This window comes from Talpa europaea (genome assembly GCF_964194135.1).
Source record: "Talpa europaea genome assembly, chromosome: 14".
Lineage (NCBI taxonomy): Eukaryota > Metazoa > Chordata > Mammalia > Eulipotyphla > Talpidae > Talpa > Talpa europaea.
Window position 1 is genome coordinate 60,721,480 of NC_140082.1, and position 20,135 is coordinate 60,741,614.

At 38.8% G+C, this 20,135-nt stretch overlaps 1 pseudogene across 1 annotated transcript; it reads left to right on the plus strand.

Annotated features, from left to right (window-relative positions):
* Positions 1–14,297: 14,297 nt before the first annotated feature.
* Positions 14,298–14,680, plus strand: LOC311184114 (transmembrane protein 256-like; annotated as a pseudogene). Its single transcript has one exon. The product of its transcript is annotated as a transmembrane protein 256-like (transcript).
* The last annotated feature ends 5,455 nt before the right edge of the window (positions 14,681–20,135 follow it).

The following is a 20,135-nucleotide window of genomic DNA, read 5'->3' on the forward strand; positions in this document are numbered from 1 at the left end:
CTTCCCAGACAAACAGAAACTCCGGAATTTCATTGCAACTAAACCCCCACTCCAAAAAATACTACAAGGAGTCCTAAAGCCAGAACCTCAGAGCGACGAATAACAATGAAAGAAGGCCAAAAAAAAAAAAAAAGTTATTAAAAGAATAAATAAATAAAATCAAAGGAAAGACAAACACAATGGCAAATACAGATGTTAACATATCAATATTAACTCTAAATGTAAATGGACTAAACTCTTCAATAAAAAAGACACAGAGTTGCAGCCTGGATTAAGAAACAAAACCCAACCTTTTGCTGTCTCCAGGAAACACATTTAGCTACAAAAGATAAAAATAGGCTCAAAGTTAAAGGATGGAAAACAATCCTACAAGCAAATGGACCAAAAAAGAAAGCAGGAACAGCTATACTTATATCAGATAAAACAGATTTCAAACTCAAAAAGATAAAAAGAGACCCCAATGGTCACTACATTATGATCAAGGGGACAATACTTCAAGAAGAAATAACACTCATTAACATATACTCACCAAACGAAGGAGCACCAAAATATATCAGACAACTGTTGTCCTCTCTGAAAACAGACATCAGAGAAAACACATACGTAGTGGGAGACTTCAACACACCACTATCAACAATGGATAGATCAACAAGACAAAAAATAAGTAAAGAAACCAAAGCTCTAAATAAAGACCTAGAGCAATTGGGCTTAACAGACATCTATAGAACACTAAACCCCAAAAAAACGGAGTACACATTTTTCTCAAGCGCACACGGATCATTCTCCAGGATCGATCACATACTGGGGCACAAGACAAACATCAACAGATACACCAAGATTGAAATCATATCAACCATCTTTTCTGACCATGAAGGCATCAAACTAGAAATAAACCATAAAAAGAAGGCAAGGAACTTTCCTACCTCATGGAGATTAAAAACCACACTACTGGAAGACCATTGGGCTAATGAGGAGATCAAAGAAGAAATTAAAAAATTTTTTGAATTGAACGACAAGGAGGACACCAATATTCTAAATGTATGGGATGCAGCAAAAGCAGTAATAAGAGGAAAATATATAGCAATAGAAGCTCACATCAAGAAACAAGAAAGAACGCAAAGAAACAACCTAATCTCGAAGCTCAAAGATCTAGAAAAAGAACAACAAAAAAACCCCAAAACCAGTAGAAGAAAAGAAATAATAAAAACCAAAGCAGAAATAAATGAAATTGAAACTAAAAAAACAATCCAAAAGATCAATGAAACCAAGAGCTGGTTCTTTGAAAAAATCAATAAAATAGACAAACCCCTAGCCAGGCTCACAAAGGAAAAAAGGGAGAAAGCACAAATAAACAGGATCATAAATGAAAGAGGAGAAATCACAACGGACACAGCAGAAATCAAAAGAATAATCAGTAACTACTATGAACAGTTATATGGAAACAAGTTTAACAATCTAGAGGAGATGGACAAATTCCTACAACTCTACAATCACCCAAAGCTAGATAAAGAAGTAATAGAACACCTAAACAGACCAATTACAATTAGCGAAATTGAAATGGTAATCAAAAACCTCCCCAAAAACAAAAGCCCAGGACCTGATGGATTTACAAATGAATTCTACCAAACATTCAGAGACGAATTAGTGCCTATCCTTCACAAACTCTTCCAAAAAATTGAGAAGGAAGGGACAATACCAAACACGTTCTATGAAGCCAACATTACACTAATACCAAAACCGAACAAGGACAACACAAAAAAGGAAAACTACAGGCCAATCTCCCTAATGAACACTGATGCAAAAATCCTCAATAAAATTTTAGCTATCAGAATCCAACAATGTATCCATAAGATAATTCACCACGACCAAGTTGGATTCATTCCAGGGGCACAAGGATGGTTTAACATCCGAAAATCAACCAACGTTATCCAACACATCAACAAAAAGAAATATAAAAACCATATGATAATATCAATAGATGCTGAGAAAGCTTTCGACAAAGTGCAACACCCATTCATGATAAAAGCCCTTGAAATTCTTGGGATACAAGGAACATACCTCAACATCATAAAGGCCATCTATGACAAGCCAACAGCCAGTATCATTCTCAATGGTGAAAAGCTGAAAGCAATTCCATTAAGATCTGGAACAAGACAAGGATGTCCACTCTCACCATTGCTTTTCAATATAATACTGGAAGTCCTAGCCAGGGCAATAAGACAAGAGAAAGACATCCAAGGAATCCAAATAGGAAAAGAAGAAGTCAAACTATCACTATTTGCAGACGATATGATATTATACATAGAGAACCCCAAAAACTCCACAGAAAAGCTAATTCAACTCATCAATCAGTTCAGTAAAGTGGCAGGATACAAAATCAACACGCAAAAGTCAGTAGCCTTCCTATACACAAACAATAAATCTGAAGAAGAAGAAATCAAAAAGACCATCCCTTTTGTTATTGAAACAAAAAAAATCAAATATTTGGGAATAAATCTAACAAAAGAGGTAAAGGACCTATACAAAGAAAACTATAAAACACTGTTAAAAGAAATAGAAGAAGACACAAAGAAATGGAGAGACATCCCCTGCTCATGGATTGGAAGAATAAACATTATTAAAATGGCCATCCTTCCAAAAGCAATATACAGATTCAATGCTATTCCAATCAAAATTTCAATGTCATTCTTCAAAGAAATAGAACAATTATTGATGAAATTCATATGGAATCACAAAAAACCCCCAATAGCCAAAGCTCTCCTGAAAAAAAAAGAAGGGAATGGAGGCATCAGACTCCCAGACTTCAAACTATACTACAAAGCCATAATCATCAAAACTGCATGGTATTGGAACAAGAACAGACATACAGACCAATGGAATCGAATAGAAAATCCAGAAATAAACCCACAGATTTATGGTCAACTAATCTTTGACAAAGGAGCAAAGACTATGCATTGGAGCAAAGAAAGTTTGTTCAATAAATGGTGCTGGGAAAACTGGGTCGCTACATGCAAAAGAATGAAGCTTGACCACCACCTCACACCATACACAAAAATCCACTCAAAATGGATTAAAGAACTAGACATAAGACCTGAAACCATAAAATATATAGAAGGAAATATAAGCGAAACACTACGTGATTTGCACATCAAAGACATCTTTACAGACACATCACCCAAAGCAGTGATAGTGAAGGCAAAGATAAACAGCTGGGACTATATCAAATTAAAGAGCTTTTGCACAGCAAAAGAGACAATAACAAAAACAAAGAGAAACCCCACCAACTGGGAGAACATTTTTGCACCCAACACTAATGATAAAGGACTGATCACAAAAATCTGCAAAGAGCTGATGAGACTCAACAACAACAAAGAAAATAATCCAGTCAAAAAATGGGCAGAAGAGCTTAAAAGAAACTTCTCTGAAGAGGAAATGCAAATGGCCAACAGGCATATGAAAAAATGTTCAACATCACTTGTCATCAGGGAAATGCAAATCAAAACTACCATGAGATACCATCTTACACCAGTGAGAATGGCACATATTAAAAAAACTAGCAACAACAAATGTTGGCGAGGGTGTGGAGAAAAAGGAACTCTTCTGCACTGTTGGTGGGAGTGCAAACTGGTCCAACCACTGTGGAAAGCTGTGTGGAGATTTCTGGACCTACTAAACATAGAGCTTCCATATGACCCAGCAATTCCACTCCTAGGTATTTACCCAAAGGACACAGAAACATCAATTCCAAAGAACACCTGCACCCCTATGTTTATAGCAGCACTATTTACAATAGCTAAGCTTTGGAAACAGCGCAAATGCCCAAAAATAGAGGACTGGATCAAGAAGATGTGGTACATATATACCATGGAATATTACTCAGCATTCAAAAAAGATAAACACATGCAATTTGCTGCAACATGGATGGCGCTGGAAGGGATCATGCTCAGCGAAATAAGCCAAAAAGAAAAAGAAAAATACCGGATGGTCTCACTCATAGCAGGAATCTAGAAAACTTAAATAAGGGACCAGGAAAATGAATAACTATAAGAAAGTGAAAATCAAAATCAACAAAAAACTATGAACCAGAGACACTTTTAGGGGGGTGGGGGCGGGAGGGGAGGGATTGGGGTCAGAATGGGGGGCTGCAATTGTATGGGGAATATAACAATAAAATTTATTAAAAAAAAAAAAAAAAGATAAATACATGCAATTTGCAGCAACATGGATGGAAATGGAAGGGATCATGCTCAGTGAAATAAGCCAGAAAGAAAAGAAAAATACCCGATGGTCTCACTCATAGCAGGAATTAAGAAAACCTAAATAAGGGATCAGGAAAAAGACTAATTATAATAAAGTAAAAATCAAAATCAACAAGCAACTATAGGGCCTCCCCTGGTGGTGCAGGCAGTTGAGTGTCGCACTGTGAAGCTGTCTGCAGCCTCTGGAGTGCCAATTCAATCCCCATATCCAATGAGGGTCCCACATGGTGCGGCAGAGCTCTCCTGTCTTGCCAGCTGCTCCCCTCAGCAGTGTATCTCATCAGTCTGCCTATTCTGTTCCTAGCTCTGTCTCTGGTGAATCCTCTCACCCTCCCATGCATCTAGCCTATACCCCGGTTATTTATGTATAAATAAATAAATAAATAAATAAATAATCATTAAAAAAAGAAAAAAAACAAGCCATCTATAAACCAGACACACAATACAGGGAGGGGGAGAAAGGAGTAGGATCAAAACAACGGGGATGGGAATTGTCTGGGGACTATAACCAAGATGAGAATGCATACATTGTACAAAAATGAAAAATGATGTAAAAAATATACAAAACTAAAAAAACAAAAATAAAAATAAATAAATATAAAAAGAAAAAAATACAATAAATGATTCATTTCTCTAATTTATCTTTCTCTTTTCTCTGACTACCCTTTTTTCCCTTCTTCCTTGCTTCCTTATTTTTCTTTGTTGTTCTTTCTCTAGTCTTTTTGAAGTTTCCTTTTATCATTTGTTACTATCACAAATAGCTATGTCTTGGACTTAAAGTCTGTTTGTTGTTGACTTATTAAAAATGTTATATTCAAATAGTTATTCAATAAACTATACATTATAAAAAAAGGCAATTTAAGAAAATTAAAAGGCAATTCACAGACTGGAATAAAATTCTTGTAAAAACAAAGCTGATCAAGAAACTGTATTTTCAAAATGTCAGAACTCTCAAAACTCAACTAATAAGAAAACAACATAATTTTTAAATGATAAAAGATTTAGACACAGTTCAAAGAAGATATACAGATAGCAAATAAGCAAACAGAAAGATACTCAATAGTATCGGTTATTTGGGAAATGCATACTAAAACCATAATAAAATACACATTTGAACACCTATCAGAATGGTAACATTAAAAAACTGGCAACAGGGCCTCCCCAGTGCTTGAGCACCCTGCTGTCCACAGCCTCTGCAGTGCGGGTTCAGTTCCTGGCCAGTTGGGGAGAAACCCACATGGCAAGGCAGACCTCTCTTGCCTCACCCGCTGCTCCCCTCAGCAGTGTCTTCGGTCAGTCTGCCTGTTCTGCTCCCTGCTCTGTCTCTGGTGAATTCTCTCACCCTCCCGTGCCTATGACTGTACCCCAGTTCTTGCATAAATAAATAAATCTTTAAAAAAAAAAACCTGACAACACTGAGCGTTGATGAAGATATGGAAGAACTAGAACTCTCATAAGCTTTGCGTGGGAATGGAAAATGGTACAAGCCCTTTAGAAAACAATTTGGTAGTTTCTTAAGAAGGGAATATAAAGGGACTTGAGGAGACTTTGAGGGGTGATAGATGAGTTAACTATCTGGATTGTGAGGATGGTTTCATCTTTGTATGCATATGTCAAAACTATCAAATTATACAATTTCTATAGGTGTGGTTTACCTAACAAAAGCTGTTGAAAACAAAAAGTCTTATTGTAGGAAAAACTACGCAGTCACTGAGACACAGATGAGAAAAGGACATGGAATAACACAAAATGCAACTAGTGGATGGTGGCCTTTAACCTAGAGCATTGAGAGATACTAGCTGGATTTTAAGGAAAGGGCAACATTATGAGATCTGAATTTAAAACAATATATATGGCAATTATGTGTGCAGTACAGAAGAAGGTTTCCAGAGGTAAAATGTCAGGGGAAACATATCTGAGGATATTTCAGTATTCTAGGAGGGAAATAATGGGAATCTGACTTTGAGGAAAGGCCTAGGAGAGAGCAGAGTCAACAAAAAGTATCATGGGGATTCTCACAGCTCTTTGGCTGGAAGTAATCAATAGCTCTCATTTCATCTCAATATAAAACATATTTCTGAGGTGAATAACATGAGAACAGATCTGTGCTCTATAGTGAAGTACTAGACAAAGTGTGCATGTGACACTACATTATATGTGTTAAGACTTTATAATTAAACAATGCTCCTACCTTTACAATTCATGCAAAGTTGTTCCATTAACAACGTACAATTCTCATGTTCCGAGTAAAACGAGTCACAACCCGTTGAGGCTGTTTCAGATGTCTGAGTTATGTCATCAGAGTCATCTGTAGGATTGATTTCCTGTTTGACATACAAATAAAAATATTTCAAAATGCTCAGTAACTATCAATAAACATGCTAAGTGTACAGAGGTGATAAATATTCACCTTTTTATAATAGCAAAAACACAGGTACTCCTTAAAGGAACTGACTTTCATGAAAAGGATACCTTTATATATGATTATTATTTATAAATTATTTTTAAAGTAAACATTTTTATAATGATTTAAGACTTTCAAGTTTTTCCTTATATCTTTTAAAATGTATTTTTACCACAGAATAATTTTTGTCCTTATTTATTCTTTACTATACCTTCTTCTCATTAGATGTTTTCTTTACAGGCCTATAAAAAGAAAAGATTTATTTTCAGGCAAATAGTAAATAGCCAACTATAAAGAATATCAAAACCTATTGTTATTATATAAAATCTTCTAACCCATACGTTCCTAAAAAGGGATTAAACACCAAGTAAAAAGAGTAATAACATTAAAGACCAAAAATGTACTGTAATAGTAACAAATTATTAAATTACTTCAAATTAACAATCAAAAGACAAAAAGTAAAATCAATGTTATTTACATGATTTCATAGGAAACATATTCTCAGGTTTTTTGTGGTGGTCATTTTCAATAAAAACAAGCTTTTACTGGTACTAAAACCTAACGGAGAAGTATTGTTCAAGTCCTTATATGAAAAGAAACCTTTTTAAATCATCATGGTGGTGGTATGTATGGTAACATACATCTGAAGAGATATGAACCTATCACCTAAAATATAGACAGGGTTGTAAATGAGATGCTACAATAAAAAGAAAAAAAAAATCGCTCATCCTCATCTACCGCATTTCAGGAGTATCTTTCAGATAAAGTTCATTTTCTCTTGCCTCAGTAAGTATGCCAGATTATGCTGTTTTATTTTCAGTAAAACGTAAACACTGCTAATATTCCTTTGTCAGGAAGAATTTATAGATTTTACCTTCCAACATCCTGATTGTTTTCATGTCTCCTGCTGTCACCTTGCTCCGGAAATACTACACCAGCCGTCTCATGTGTTACTGTCAGAGGTTCTGCTGGCATATTCATTTCATAGGTGCTTTTCTTTCCTTTTTTTCTAGTCAAGCCAGGAACTCTAGTTAAAAATCCATAAGAAACTAATGTTTTAGAGGAAATCTACTGTAAACATTTAAAAAAATGAAAAGTTCCAAAACTTATCTAGCCTATTTCATTTATTAACTCGGATAGCCATGATGAAGTAACAACCATAAGCAAGGAAACATACTCCTTGCATCACTAACAAAAGACCCTGACCAAGGAACTGGCTTTTTAACAAAACAAGCCCTAGAAATTTGACTACAGAATTGAGGCTAAAAGAGGGGAAGGAGAGGAGAAGGTGACAAAGTAACAGGGATGAGAATCCAGCGGTCTAGGATAAAGCACTCTGGGTGCTTTGGCGGTGGGGATCGTGTGGTAACATCCACCTGATGAGGTGGGAACCTGTCCCCTCAAACATGCACAGGCTTGTCAACCAATGTTCCTTCGATGAAGTCACCCAAAACTGACTGGTCCTCATTGTTACCTCTCAGCAGTATTTGTCTGACAAGTGTAAGATTTTTCTTGTGTTAGCCTATAAGCTACATCATACAGTCTGAGTTCCAGAAGAGTAATCACTGCTAATATTCCTTTACCTATACAGGAAGAAATTATAGACATTGCTGCCATTATTCTGTCTTGATTCATGTCTTCTGCTGTCACCAGTCACTGAATGCAAAGCACCAGTCTTCCTGCTTACTTTAGGCACAGATACTGCTGAATTACATGTTTCATTTTTGCTCTTCCTTACTCCACTTTTATGCAAGCCAGGAATATTACTTCCAAAAAAGAAACCAAATGAAGCTAATGTTTTTAAAATATACTTATAATGATTTAAAACACAACTTTTGTAAAAAAAAAAATAAATAAAATGGGAAGGGTTGAAGAGAAACAGGAAAAACAAAAACGGAAGAACAATCAGGTTACAAAATGTAAAATACTGGAACAGAAGTCACCACAGTAATTTTGAAAACTCCTAAATGCTAAATTTAAAACCCAGAGTTCACTGACTCAGAGTTATGACACACACAGTTGTGGAAATACTAATTAGCCATATATGATGCTTATCAATTTCTTTTTAAATATAATAACATATAAATGGAAAAACAGTATTAGACACATACAATATGAATGAGGAAATCCAGGAAATATGCTGAGGCTGGGGTTAAAATGCCTATATGTTGGTTTGACTTCAGTTCATGACCAAATAAGTCACAATTCATCAGTCCCTCTACCGAGAACAACAATTTGGTGTCACCCATGGACGAAACATAATGCCTTTCATTTTTTTTAAAGATTTATTAATTTATTCATACAGGCACTGGGTACAGTCAGAAGCGCAGGAGGGTGAGAGAATTCACCAGAACCAGAGCAGGGAATAAAACAGGCAGACTGGGCCTCCCCAGTAGCGCAGTGGTTGAGCGCTGGGTTGCGAAGCTGCCCATGGCCTCTGCGGCGCTGGTTCGATCCCCGGCTGCTCCCCGGCCACCGGAGGAGGGTTCCACATGGCGCGCAGACCTCTCCTGCCACCCGCTGCTCCCCTCAGCAGTGTACTTCGGTCCTTCTGCCTGCTCTGCTCCCCGCTCTGGCTCTGGTGAATTCTCTCACCACCCCCCCGCGCTTCTGACTGTACCCAGTGCATCTATAAACAAAACCAAACAAAGGAACAAATAAATAAATAAATAAAACATGCCTCTATTAAAAAAATAAATAAATAAATAAAACAGGCAGACTGACAAAATACACTGCCGAGGGGAGCAGTGGACGTGGCAGGGGAGGTCTGTCGCACCATGTGGGACCCTCGCCATCGGCCGGGGATAGAACCGGCACTGCCGAGGCTGCGGGCAGCTTCCCAGCCAGCACTCAACCACTGCGCCACCAGTGGAGGCCCAAAACATAATGCCTTTCTGAGAGCTGAGTGCTCCAGTCCCATACACCAAGAGATCTAAGAGGGGTGGCAGCTTTGCGTGCAGTGTGTACAGGCTCACAGACCACAGTCTCAGCAGTGGACCCTGCAGGGCCCAAGACTTGGCTCCACACACTCAGCTGCATCCAGGAACAGCTGGAAAACCCTGCTTTCAGCAGTCAGATGGGGCAGCATTCATTGAACTGAGACCTTAATCTCCATTCTCCCCAAACCCTAGATTAGAAGAACAGGTGGTTGTGTTCAAAAACACCATGTTGGACAGCATACATTTCTCCTACCTTCGGGAACAATACAGACAAACATTGTAAGTTAATTTTATACACTGAGGGTTCATAATTCTGTGGCAAGAATTTTTTTTAAAGATTATTTTATTTTATTTTATTTTATTTATTTATACATGCACTGGGTACAGTCAGAAGTACAGGAGGGTGAGAGGATTCACCAGAGCCAGAGCGGGCAGCAGAGCAGGCAGAAGGACCAAAGTGCACTGCTGAGGAGAGCAGCGGGTGGCAGGAGAAGTCTGCGCGCCATGTGGGACCCTCCTCCGGTGGCCGGGGAGCAGCCGGGGATTGAACCGGCGCTGCAGAGGCTGCAGGCAGCTTCGCAACCCAGCGCTCAACCTCTGCGCCACCAGGGAGGCCCTAACTCCTATAATATACTAGTTGCTTCTTTAAGTAATAACATATAAATAATTTTTTTCTATTCAGATCCATTTGACCTTACATAAAATACCATAATACCAGTAAAAGGTTTAAAAGTGAGGAAACATATGACCGGGCTTAACCCCCACAATGGAGAACATTCATAGAGCAAATACTGCATATTGCAGAGAGCCAAAGGAATCCCAAAGGGCATATAATTGACAAGTAGACTTTCAGCAGGGACCCACACAAGATTGTTTAGTCTAAGTGAGAATAAGTATAAAATGTACAACAAAACACACAGGTTAAACTACATTCACTCAGTAAGTCTTCAGGGGATAATATTCCAGCCCAGTTTGGGCACTGAAATAATAGCAGAGATCAGACCAAAATCCTACCCCTGAGAAATGAAGTAAACAGACGATGAACTAGATGGCCAAACATATATCCTGCTAGAGAAATACCATAGCAGAGAAAGGAAATTTGGAGGTTTGTAAGCAGGTGAGGCATAAGAATATGACTCAAAATGGCCAACCCAGATATTGCTGAGAAAGTGGCTTAGGAGAAAGTGGCTTATGAAGGAATGAAAGGATTGGTCTGATTGGAGCCCAAGCCACAGCTGCAATGAGTATTGGTAGATATTAAGACAAAATATCTGCAGTTCAAATATAAAGTTGGAGATCACTAACACATACAAGAAAGTAAGTCATGAGACAGAAGATCAAGGACTGAATGTTAAAGCTCCTCAATTTATATAAAAGGGAGATGCAGTTGAAGAGAAATAGGAAACACAGACTAAGATGGAAGAACAAGAAATGCTTGGGGGGAACCTGATACATGAGTTTACCCTTGGAAAATACAAGTCCTGAGAATCAAATGAAGAACTCATTTTGAAGGAGAGATTTCCATTATGCAAAAGTGTTCACTGGTCTAATAAGAAATGTGTGGATTTTGTAACATGAAAAATCACTGGTAATCTGTAAAATTTGGAGAAAGTTGGAAAAATTACTGTTTAAGAGTGAACACAAGAAAAATTAGAGGATGGACAGTTCTGTAGGACTTAACCAAGTATCACAGCCATGGAGGACAACATTTTCTTTTTCTTTGACTGTATTTTGCAATACCCAATCACAACTATTTGGTATTTTTGGTACTGCTCTACTTTTTCTCAAACCACCTCTTTGTGACATTCAATGGACAACAAAAAGGTGGATCAATTGAAATTCATAAACTCTTATGAGCAAAATATTCTGAGTATGTGTCCATTAATTGAATTTGTAGAGCAAAGTCACTAAACAAAGGAAATGACAAAATTAAAATAAAATAAATCTAGGACATAGGAATGAAAATTGAGGCTGAGAGTGGGAGTGTTAGAGGGGGTAAGAACACACAGGAGGGGCCTAAGGTCTAGAGTAAAGCAGCGTGGGTGTGATGGTGGAGGGTGTCCTGTGGTAACATCCATCTGATGAGGTGTGAACTTATCCCCTAAATCATACACAGGTTGTAAATGAATGTTCCCTCAACAAAGGGGCAAAACACAAAGTGATTCTCATAGGTCATAGTTTGGCAGTATTAGTCTGATGAGGGTGAAATTTCTCTTGCCTTGGACTGTCAATTGTATTATGCTGCTTGTTTCCCACAGTCATCACTGCTAATATTCCTTTAAACTGAAAGGAAAATTTATAGATTTTACCTTCCGGTAATATCAGCTGGGTCATGACTCCTGCTATCCACATTCACTGGAAGGGCAGGACCACTCTTCTTGTTTATTTGGCCAACAGATTTTGATGAAGGTGATAAATTGTTGTTTTGCTTCTTTGCTAACTTCTTCAGGAAACCAGGACCCATCCTTAAAACAAAAGTAACAACTATAAGCAGGAAAACACTTCTTTGTCTCAAAGCCACAAGTCCAATTCTGATATCACGTGATAGTATATTTATGATATGCTGTAGCTGAGCATCTGGGAGGTTTTAAAAAGGGACTAACAAATACACAGCAGGTCACCAGAGAAGGAGTTAGGGGAGAAATAGCTCCCTCCACACAGAGATTATAACGTGAACAATAGGATAGAGCACAACACATCAATGTGTTTCCTAAACTTGCAAAGGACAGAACAAAACACTGAGAGTTGAGTACATCCAGAAATTCTGAAACATACTGAATGCAAAACTCAAAAGCCTTGAGTTTACTATGGAAAAATACTGATGCTTAGATGAGAGACTAATAATTAAATGTGTACTGTATCTGGCCTTTTTTTTTTTTAATGTAAATGTGCACCTGATTGAAAAAGAGTACTAGAACATATATTGGAGAACACCTTGTGGGTAAAAAAAGATTTATTTTTTAAATATTCAGTACATATATCTTGGAATGACTCGGGGTCATCCAAATAAGTTGTACCCCATCAGTTTCCTGTACTAAGAATAACAATTTGGAATCACCAATGGACAAAAAAAAATTGCCTTTCTCACCTGAGTGATCTAGTACCATACACCCAGAGAGGAGCCCCGGCTGCAGATGCAATGAATACATGTCAGGAATTAAGGTAAGATCTGAGCAGAAATATAACTCTGGGCATCTTTATTAGCAGTTTCCATTTTTTTTTTAAAGATTTATTTATTTATACAAGAACTGGGGTACAGTCAGAGGCACAGGAGGGTGAGAGAATTCACCAGAGACAGAGCGGGGAGCAGAACAGGCAGAAAGATGGAAGACACTGCTGAGGGGAGAAGTGGGCAAGACAGGAGAGGTCTGCTTCCCCATGTGGGACCCTCGCCTGCCAAGATAGAACCAGCGCTGCAGAGGCTGCGGACAGCTTCACAGAACTGCACTCAACCGCCTGTGCCACCAGGGGAGCCCCAATAAATAAATCTTTAAAAAAAGAAAAAGAAAAGAAAAGCCATCAGATAATTTTCCTTGAAATTTAAAGGAATATTTGATTGTTACCTTGTGACATTCTCATCTGGTTTAAGTTTAAGTCTCTTGCCATCTACCTTCATACTGGATTGTGACTCAGATTCTGATTCTGATTCTGATGAAGAACATGTATCACTTTGGCTTTTATTTTTCTGTTTATCTTGAACTCTAATTTAAAAGAAGAAACCATGTAAATCTCATGGTTTCTGAAGAATGTAATGATTAATTGTAAATAAACAATTGTTACAAAATTCCAACATTATCCACCATCATTCCTTGATATATTCTTAAAACCATGATAAAATAACAACTACAAGCAAGGAAAACATTCCTTGCTTCAAAGTGACAAGTGCAATTAGATAGAATGTGATTGTTCACAGTTCATTTAATTTATGACATGTTGTAAATGAGCAACTGGGAAGCTTTCAAAGTGGGGACAAAAATACAGCAAGTCACCAGGCAAGGAGCTGGGGGAGAAACGACATGGAGATAACTACATAAACACTGGGATAGGGCACATCGCATCAATGTGTTTCCTTAAACTTGAGAGGAAAAGAACCAATCACTGAGAGTTGAGTGCACCCAGAAATTTTCAAACATATGGAAACCCACACTGAAAAGGTGAGTTACTGTTGAAAGCTACTGATGCTTAGACAAGAGACTAATTATTAAATGTGTACGGTTCTTTGGCCTTTGTTTTCATAATGCAATAATGTGCACCCGATTAAAAAATATACGGGAACATATATTAGAAGAAATATGAGAAATTTCTGTGGGTTAAGACAGATTTATTTTTAAAATATTCACTACATGTATCTTGGAGTGACATCAGGGTCATATGCACGTAAGATGTACCTCATTAGTTTCCCCTGCCACGACCTCAAAATGGCATCACCCATAGACAAAAACAAAAGTTGTCTTTCTGATCTCAGTGATCCAGTACCATATACCCAGAGAGAGGACCCAGTGCAGGTGCAGTGAATACATGTCAGGAATTAAGCAGTGTAAATGTAACTTTAGGCATCTATCATATTCAAGGAAGTAAAAGTCTTGGGGCAAAAGATCCTGGGAAACCTCAATTTGTCCAAAGGTAATGGGCATTGAGAAGAAATAGGAAAAACAGACTGAGGTCAAAAAACAAGAAATGGGACCATCTACTGCCATGGCTGGGCCAGGGGCTACTCTCCGCCACCTAGCCACCGTGTCCGGAGCCAGGGCTGTAGGTTTGGCCGCCTACAGGGCGCATGGCACCCCGTTCCCTGATGCCTAGGGAAGGAGCTCTTTTTCAAGGCCAACCAATACCACTTCTTACACAGCCTGGCCCTGTTAGGGGTGCCCCATTGCAGAAAACCCCTCTGGGCGGATTACTGCTAGCTTCTGGAACCACCTTATTTTGCACCAGATTTTACTACTACGGTCTGAGTGGAGACCAGAGCATCCAGAATTTGGCCCCTGTGGGAGGAAGCCTGCTAATCTTGGGATGGCTTGCCTTGGCTCTTTGAATTTCCTTTTGTTTAATTTCTGGGTAATTTTATGAGTGTTGGATCTGGAAAGGGATTGAAAGAGAAAGGTAATTAAGAATTTTGTAGTAAAAAAAAAAAAAAAAAGAAATGGGAGGGAGAAACCTGTTAAGTGACCTCTCCCACTGAAATTAACAGAGCCTAAAGTCAAATGAAAATATTATGTGGTGGGAGAATGATCGCCATCGAGGCAGACATTGCCCATGGGTCTAAAGAGGTATGTGTTGTTATCATAGAGTGAAAAATCCTTGTAACCTTTAGAAAGCAAGTTTGGACCATGCATGAATGGGACCCTTACTGTTGAATGTTCAAGAGTGAAAACAGGAGAAAATGGGAATAGATAGTTCTGTGAGCCTTCAAGAGCTCATGAGATACAATGGGGGCATGGCGGGGGGCGGGTGTCACAATTCTACTTGCTTGAATAGTTACAAATACATAATAATGTTATTTGTTATTTCTGTAATATTCTACTTCTTTTGGTCAACAAAAGGATAGAGAAATTAAAAAAAAATTGAATGATCAAACAAGCAGACATCTCCTAATACAACTGCATTTATTAAATTTCACCTATTTATTGTATTAATCCATATATGCTAAAGAGAAATTAACGTATTTATTGCAAAAAACTCCTCCATAGAGTCACTAAACAAAGGGACTTAAAAAAAAAAAAAACCCGGAATATAAGACTACACAACTGAGTCTACTAGAAGGGGAGCACAAGGCATTGGGGGTCAGAACAAAACAAGGAGGGCCCAAGATCTGCAGTAAAGCACTATGCATGCATTGGTGGTGGGTGTTTACAGTAACATTAATCTAATAAGGCAGTAAGTTATCCCCAAAATAATACACAGAGTGGAAAACAAATCTTCCCTCTATGACATGACCAAAAACTCATTGGTTCACATCGTTCAAATTTTAGTTGTATTTGCCTGATAATGGTAACATCATTTTCCCCTAGGCTTCCCAGTTTCAATATACTGTATGATCAGAAAAGCAATTACAGATACTTCTTTGAAATTTAAAGGAATATTTGATTGTTACCTTGTGACATTCTCATCTGGTTTAAGTCTCTTGCCATCTACCTTCATACTCGCTTGTGACTCAGATTCTGATTCTGATTCTGATGAAGAACATGTATCACTTTGGCTTTTATTTTTCTGTTTATCTTGAACTCTAATTTAAAAGAAGAAACCATGTAAATCTCATGGTTTCTGAATAATGTAATGATTAATTGTAAATAAACAATTGTTACAAAATTCCAACATTATCCACCATCATTCCTTGATATATTCTTAAAACCATGATAAAATAACAACTACAAGCAAGGAAAACATTCCTTGCTTCAAAGTGACAAGTACAATTAGATAGAATGTGATCGTTAACAGTACATTTAATTTATGACATGTTGTAAGTGAGCAACTGGGAAGCTTTCAAAGTGGGGACAAAAATACAGCAAGTCACCAGGCAAGGAGCTGGGGGAGAAACGACATGGAGATAACTACATAAACACTGGGATAGGGCACATCGCATCAATGTGTTTCCTAAACTTGAGAAAAAAGAACCAATCACTGAGAGTTGAGTGCACCCAGGAATTTTGAAACATATGGAAAGCCACACTGAAAAGGTAAATTACTGTGGAAAGCTACCAATGCTTAGAAAAGAGACTAATTATTAAATGTATACTGTTCTTTGCCTTTGTTTTAATAATGTAATAATGTGCACCTGATTAAAAAATATACAGGGGGCCTCCCCTGGTGGCGCAGAGGTTGAGTGCTGGGCTGCGAAGCTGCCTGCAGCCTCTGCAGCGCCAGTTCGATCCCCAGCTGATGGCGAGGGTCCCACGTGGCATGACAGACCTCTCATGGCATGCCTGCTGCTCCCTGCAGCAGTGTGTTTCATCAGTCTGCCTGTTCTATTCCTGGCTCTTGCTCCGGTGAATTCTCTCACCCTCCCACGCTTCTGCCTGTACCCACTGCTTGTACAAATAAATGCATAAATCAAAGAAAGGAAGGAAGGAAGGAATGGGAGTAGGAAACCAGGCAAGTGAGTTCTCCCCTGAAATTTCCACAGCATAGAGCCAAATGAAGAAAGTATGTTGAAGGAGAGTGATTTCCATTGAGGCAGACAGAGCCCATGAGTTTAAAAAGGTATGTGTCAATATCACAAAGTGAAAAATCTGTGGCAAACATTAGAAAGCAATTTTTGAAGCAGGAATGAGTGGGACCATTACTGCTGTAAATTCAAGAATGAAAACAAGAGAAACTGGGGATAGGTAGTTTTGTAGGCCTTAAGAGCTCATGGTATACCATGAGCTCATGGTATACCATGGTGGATTACAATTTGACTAGTTTGCAATACACAATCATGATTATTTAGTATTTCAGTAATAGCCTACTTCTTTTCTAATCAGCAACATGTGACACACATTTATCAGAAAAGTAAAGGAAAATTCAAAAATTCATATGATCATTAAAGCAAATGTCTCCTGATTGTGTTTCCACATTGAATTTAACCTAACCTATTTTTTGAGTTTATGACTGGATGCAGAACGATATTAAAGTATGTATGCAATGCATCTCCTCCTCACACTCACTGAACAAAGATACTAGAAAACAAAACAAAACAAGCCAAGAATATAGGACTACAACTGAGTGCACTAGAAAAGGATCACAAAGCATTGGGGGGTTAGAACTAAACAGACAGGGGACCCACACCTACAGTAAAGCAATATGGATACATTGGTGGTTGCTGTGGGCAGGAATATTCATCTGATGAGGTGGGAACATATCTCCCAAAATATACACGGGTTTGGAAATCAATGTTCACTCTACGCAGTAACCAAAAACTCATTGGTCCACATCACTCAAGTATTAGCAGTATTTGTCTGATAATAGTGAGAATTTTCGCCTTGGCTGGCCTGACAAATGCAATATGTTGTTTAATTTCAGAAGATCAATCACAACTAATTTTCCTTGAACCTTAAAGGAAGAGTTGATTTTTGCCTTGTGACAGTCTTAGCCGGTTCATGTCTCCCACCATCTACATTCTCTGGAATCACAACAGGCTTCGTACCAGCTAGACCTACAGATTTTGTTGAAAGCCTTGAATCACTTTGGCTTGGCTTGTTCTGTTTGTCTGGAACCCTACTTTAAAGGAATAAACCATGTAAGCCTCATGGTTTCTAAGAAATCCACTCATAAAGTATAATAAAACAACTATTAAAAAAATTCCTGGTGGCGCAGGCGGTTGAACGCAGCCCTGTGAAGCTATCCGCAGCCTTCACAGTGATGGTTCGATCCCTGCCAGCCCTGGAGATACCCACATGGCGAGCAGACCTCTCCTGTCTTGCCCGCTGCTCCCCTCAGCAGTGTATTTCAGCAGATCTGCCTGTTCTGCTCCCTACTCTGTCTCTGGTGAATCCTTCAATCCCCACACCTTGGGCCTATCCTCCAGTTCTTGTATTCATAAAAAATAAAATGAATCCTTTAAAAAGAAAAGCAAGCAAGCTTTTGGAAGAGACATGAATGGGAAAATTACTGGTGTAAATTCAAGAGTTAAAACAAGAGAAACTGGGGGTAGATCTGTAGGTTTCTTTGGCCACATGACCCACGTGGTGGTTCACATTATCCTCGTTGGACTATATAGTTTGTAATACCCACTCATGATTAGTTAATATTTCTGTATTAGTGTACTTTTTTCCTAATCACATCTAGTGACACCAATTGTCAACAAAATGGCATAACAATTCAAAAAATTCATATGATCATGCAAGCATTTGCATTGATTGGAATGAACATATTTATTGAATTTATGAATGGATGCTTAATCAAAATTGATGTATTTATATAGCACTACATCTCCTCCACAGGGACACTAAAAAAGGAACTGGATAAACTAAACCAAAACAAACCAGGATATAGGAACAGAGAAGTGAGTCACTAGAAGAGGAGCACAAGGGATGGGGGGATAGGAACATTAGGGGGGAGCCTAAGGTCAAGAGCAAAGCACCAGGGCTGTTTTGGTGGTGGATGTCATGTGGTAATGTAGCATCTGATGAGTGTGAACTTACTCCCTAAATGTTACACAGACTTGGAAAACAAGGTTCCTTCTATGAATTGACTAAATGCTCACTGGGCCACATTGCCCACCTTTCAGCAGTATTTGTCTGATACTAGTGAGAGGCTTTTGGTTTGGCCTGTCCACTACAACAGGCTCTTTGATTTCAGAAAATCAATCCAGCTAGTATTCCTGTAACCTGAAAGGAAGAACAGAGCTTTTACTTTGTGACATTCTCATCTGGTTGATGTTTCCTGTCATTGACATTCCTTGGAACTATAACAACAGGTTTCCTAATAGATAGGCCGAAAGATTTTGAAGAGCTGCATCACTTGGGCTTTCCTTTGCTACTTTCTTCTACAGTTCAGTCACCCTAGTTAAAAAGAAGAAACCACAAAAGCTCATTTTGTTTATGAAATCTACTGATCAAGGATATTTAAACAGGGGGCCTCCTGGTGGCAGAGTGGGTTGATTGCTGCGTTGTGAAGCAGTCCACAGCTTCTGCAGTGTGGGTTCGATTCCCAGCCAGCCAGGGAGAAACCCACATGGTTTCTCCTGCCTCACCCTCTGCTCCCCTCAGCAGTGTCTTCGGTCCATCTGCCTGTTATGCTCCCCGCTTTGTATCTGGTGAATTCCTTCAGCTTCCCGCGCCTCTGACCTGTACACCAGTTCTTGTATAAATAAATAAATCTTTAAAAATAAAAAGAATAATAGGGGCCTCTCCTGGTGGCACAGCAGTTGAGCGCCGAGCTGAAGCTGCCCACAGCCTCTGCAGCACCGGTTCGATCCCCAGCTGCCGGCTAGGGTCCCACATGGCACGCCAGACCTCTCCTGCCGCCTGCTGCTCCCCTCAGCAGTGTATTTCATCAGTCTGCCTGTTCTGTTCCCCGCTCTGGCTCTGGTGAATTCTCTCACCCTCCCATGCTTCTGCCTGTACCCAGTGCTTGTATAAAAATAAATAAATAAGGGCCTCCCCGGTGGCGCAGCAGTTGAGCGCTGGGTTACAAAGCTGCCAGCAGCCTCTACGGCGCCGGTTTGATCCCCAGCTGCTCCCCAGCCACCGGAGAAGGGTCCCGCATGACGCAAAGACCTCTCCTGCCGCCCGCTGCTCCCCTCAGCAGTGCACTTCGGTCCTTCTGCCTGCTCTGCTCCCCACTCTGGCTCTGGTGAATTCTCTCACCCTCCCACGCTTCTGACTGTACCCAGTGCTTGTATAAATAAATAAATCAATCTTAAAAAAAAATCAAATTTAAAAAAAATAAATAATAAATATTTAAAAAAAAAGAAGAAGAAAACTACTTTTGCAATATTCCAAACTTGCACCATTTTCATTCATTGATGTATCTTAAAACCATGATGAAATAATAACCACAGCAAAAATACTCCTTGCTTCAAGGCCACATGTACAATTATGATACAATGTG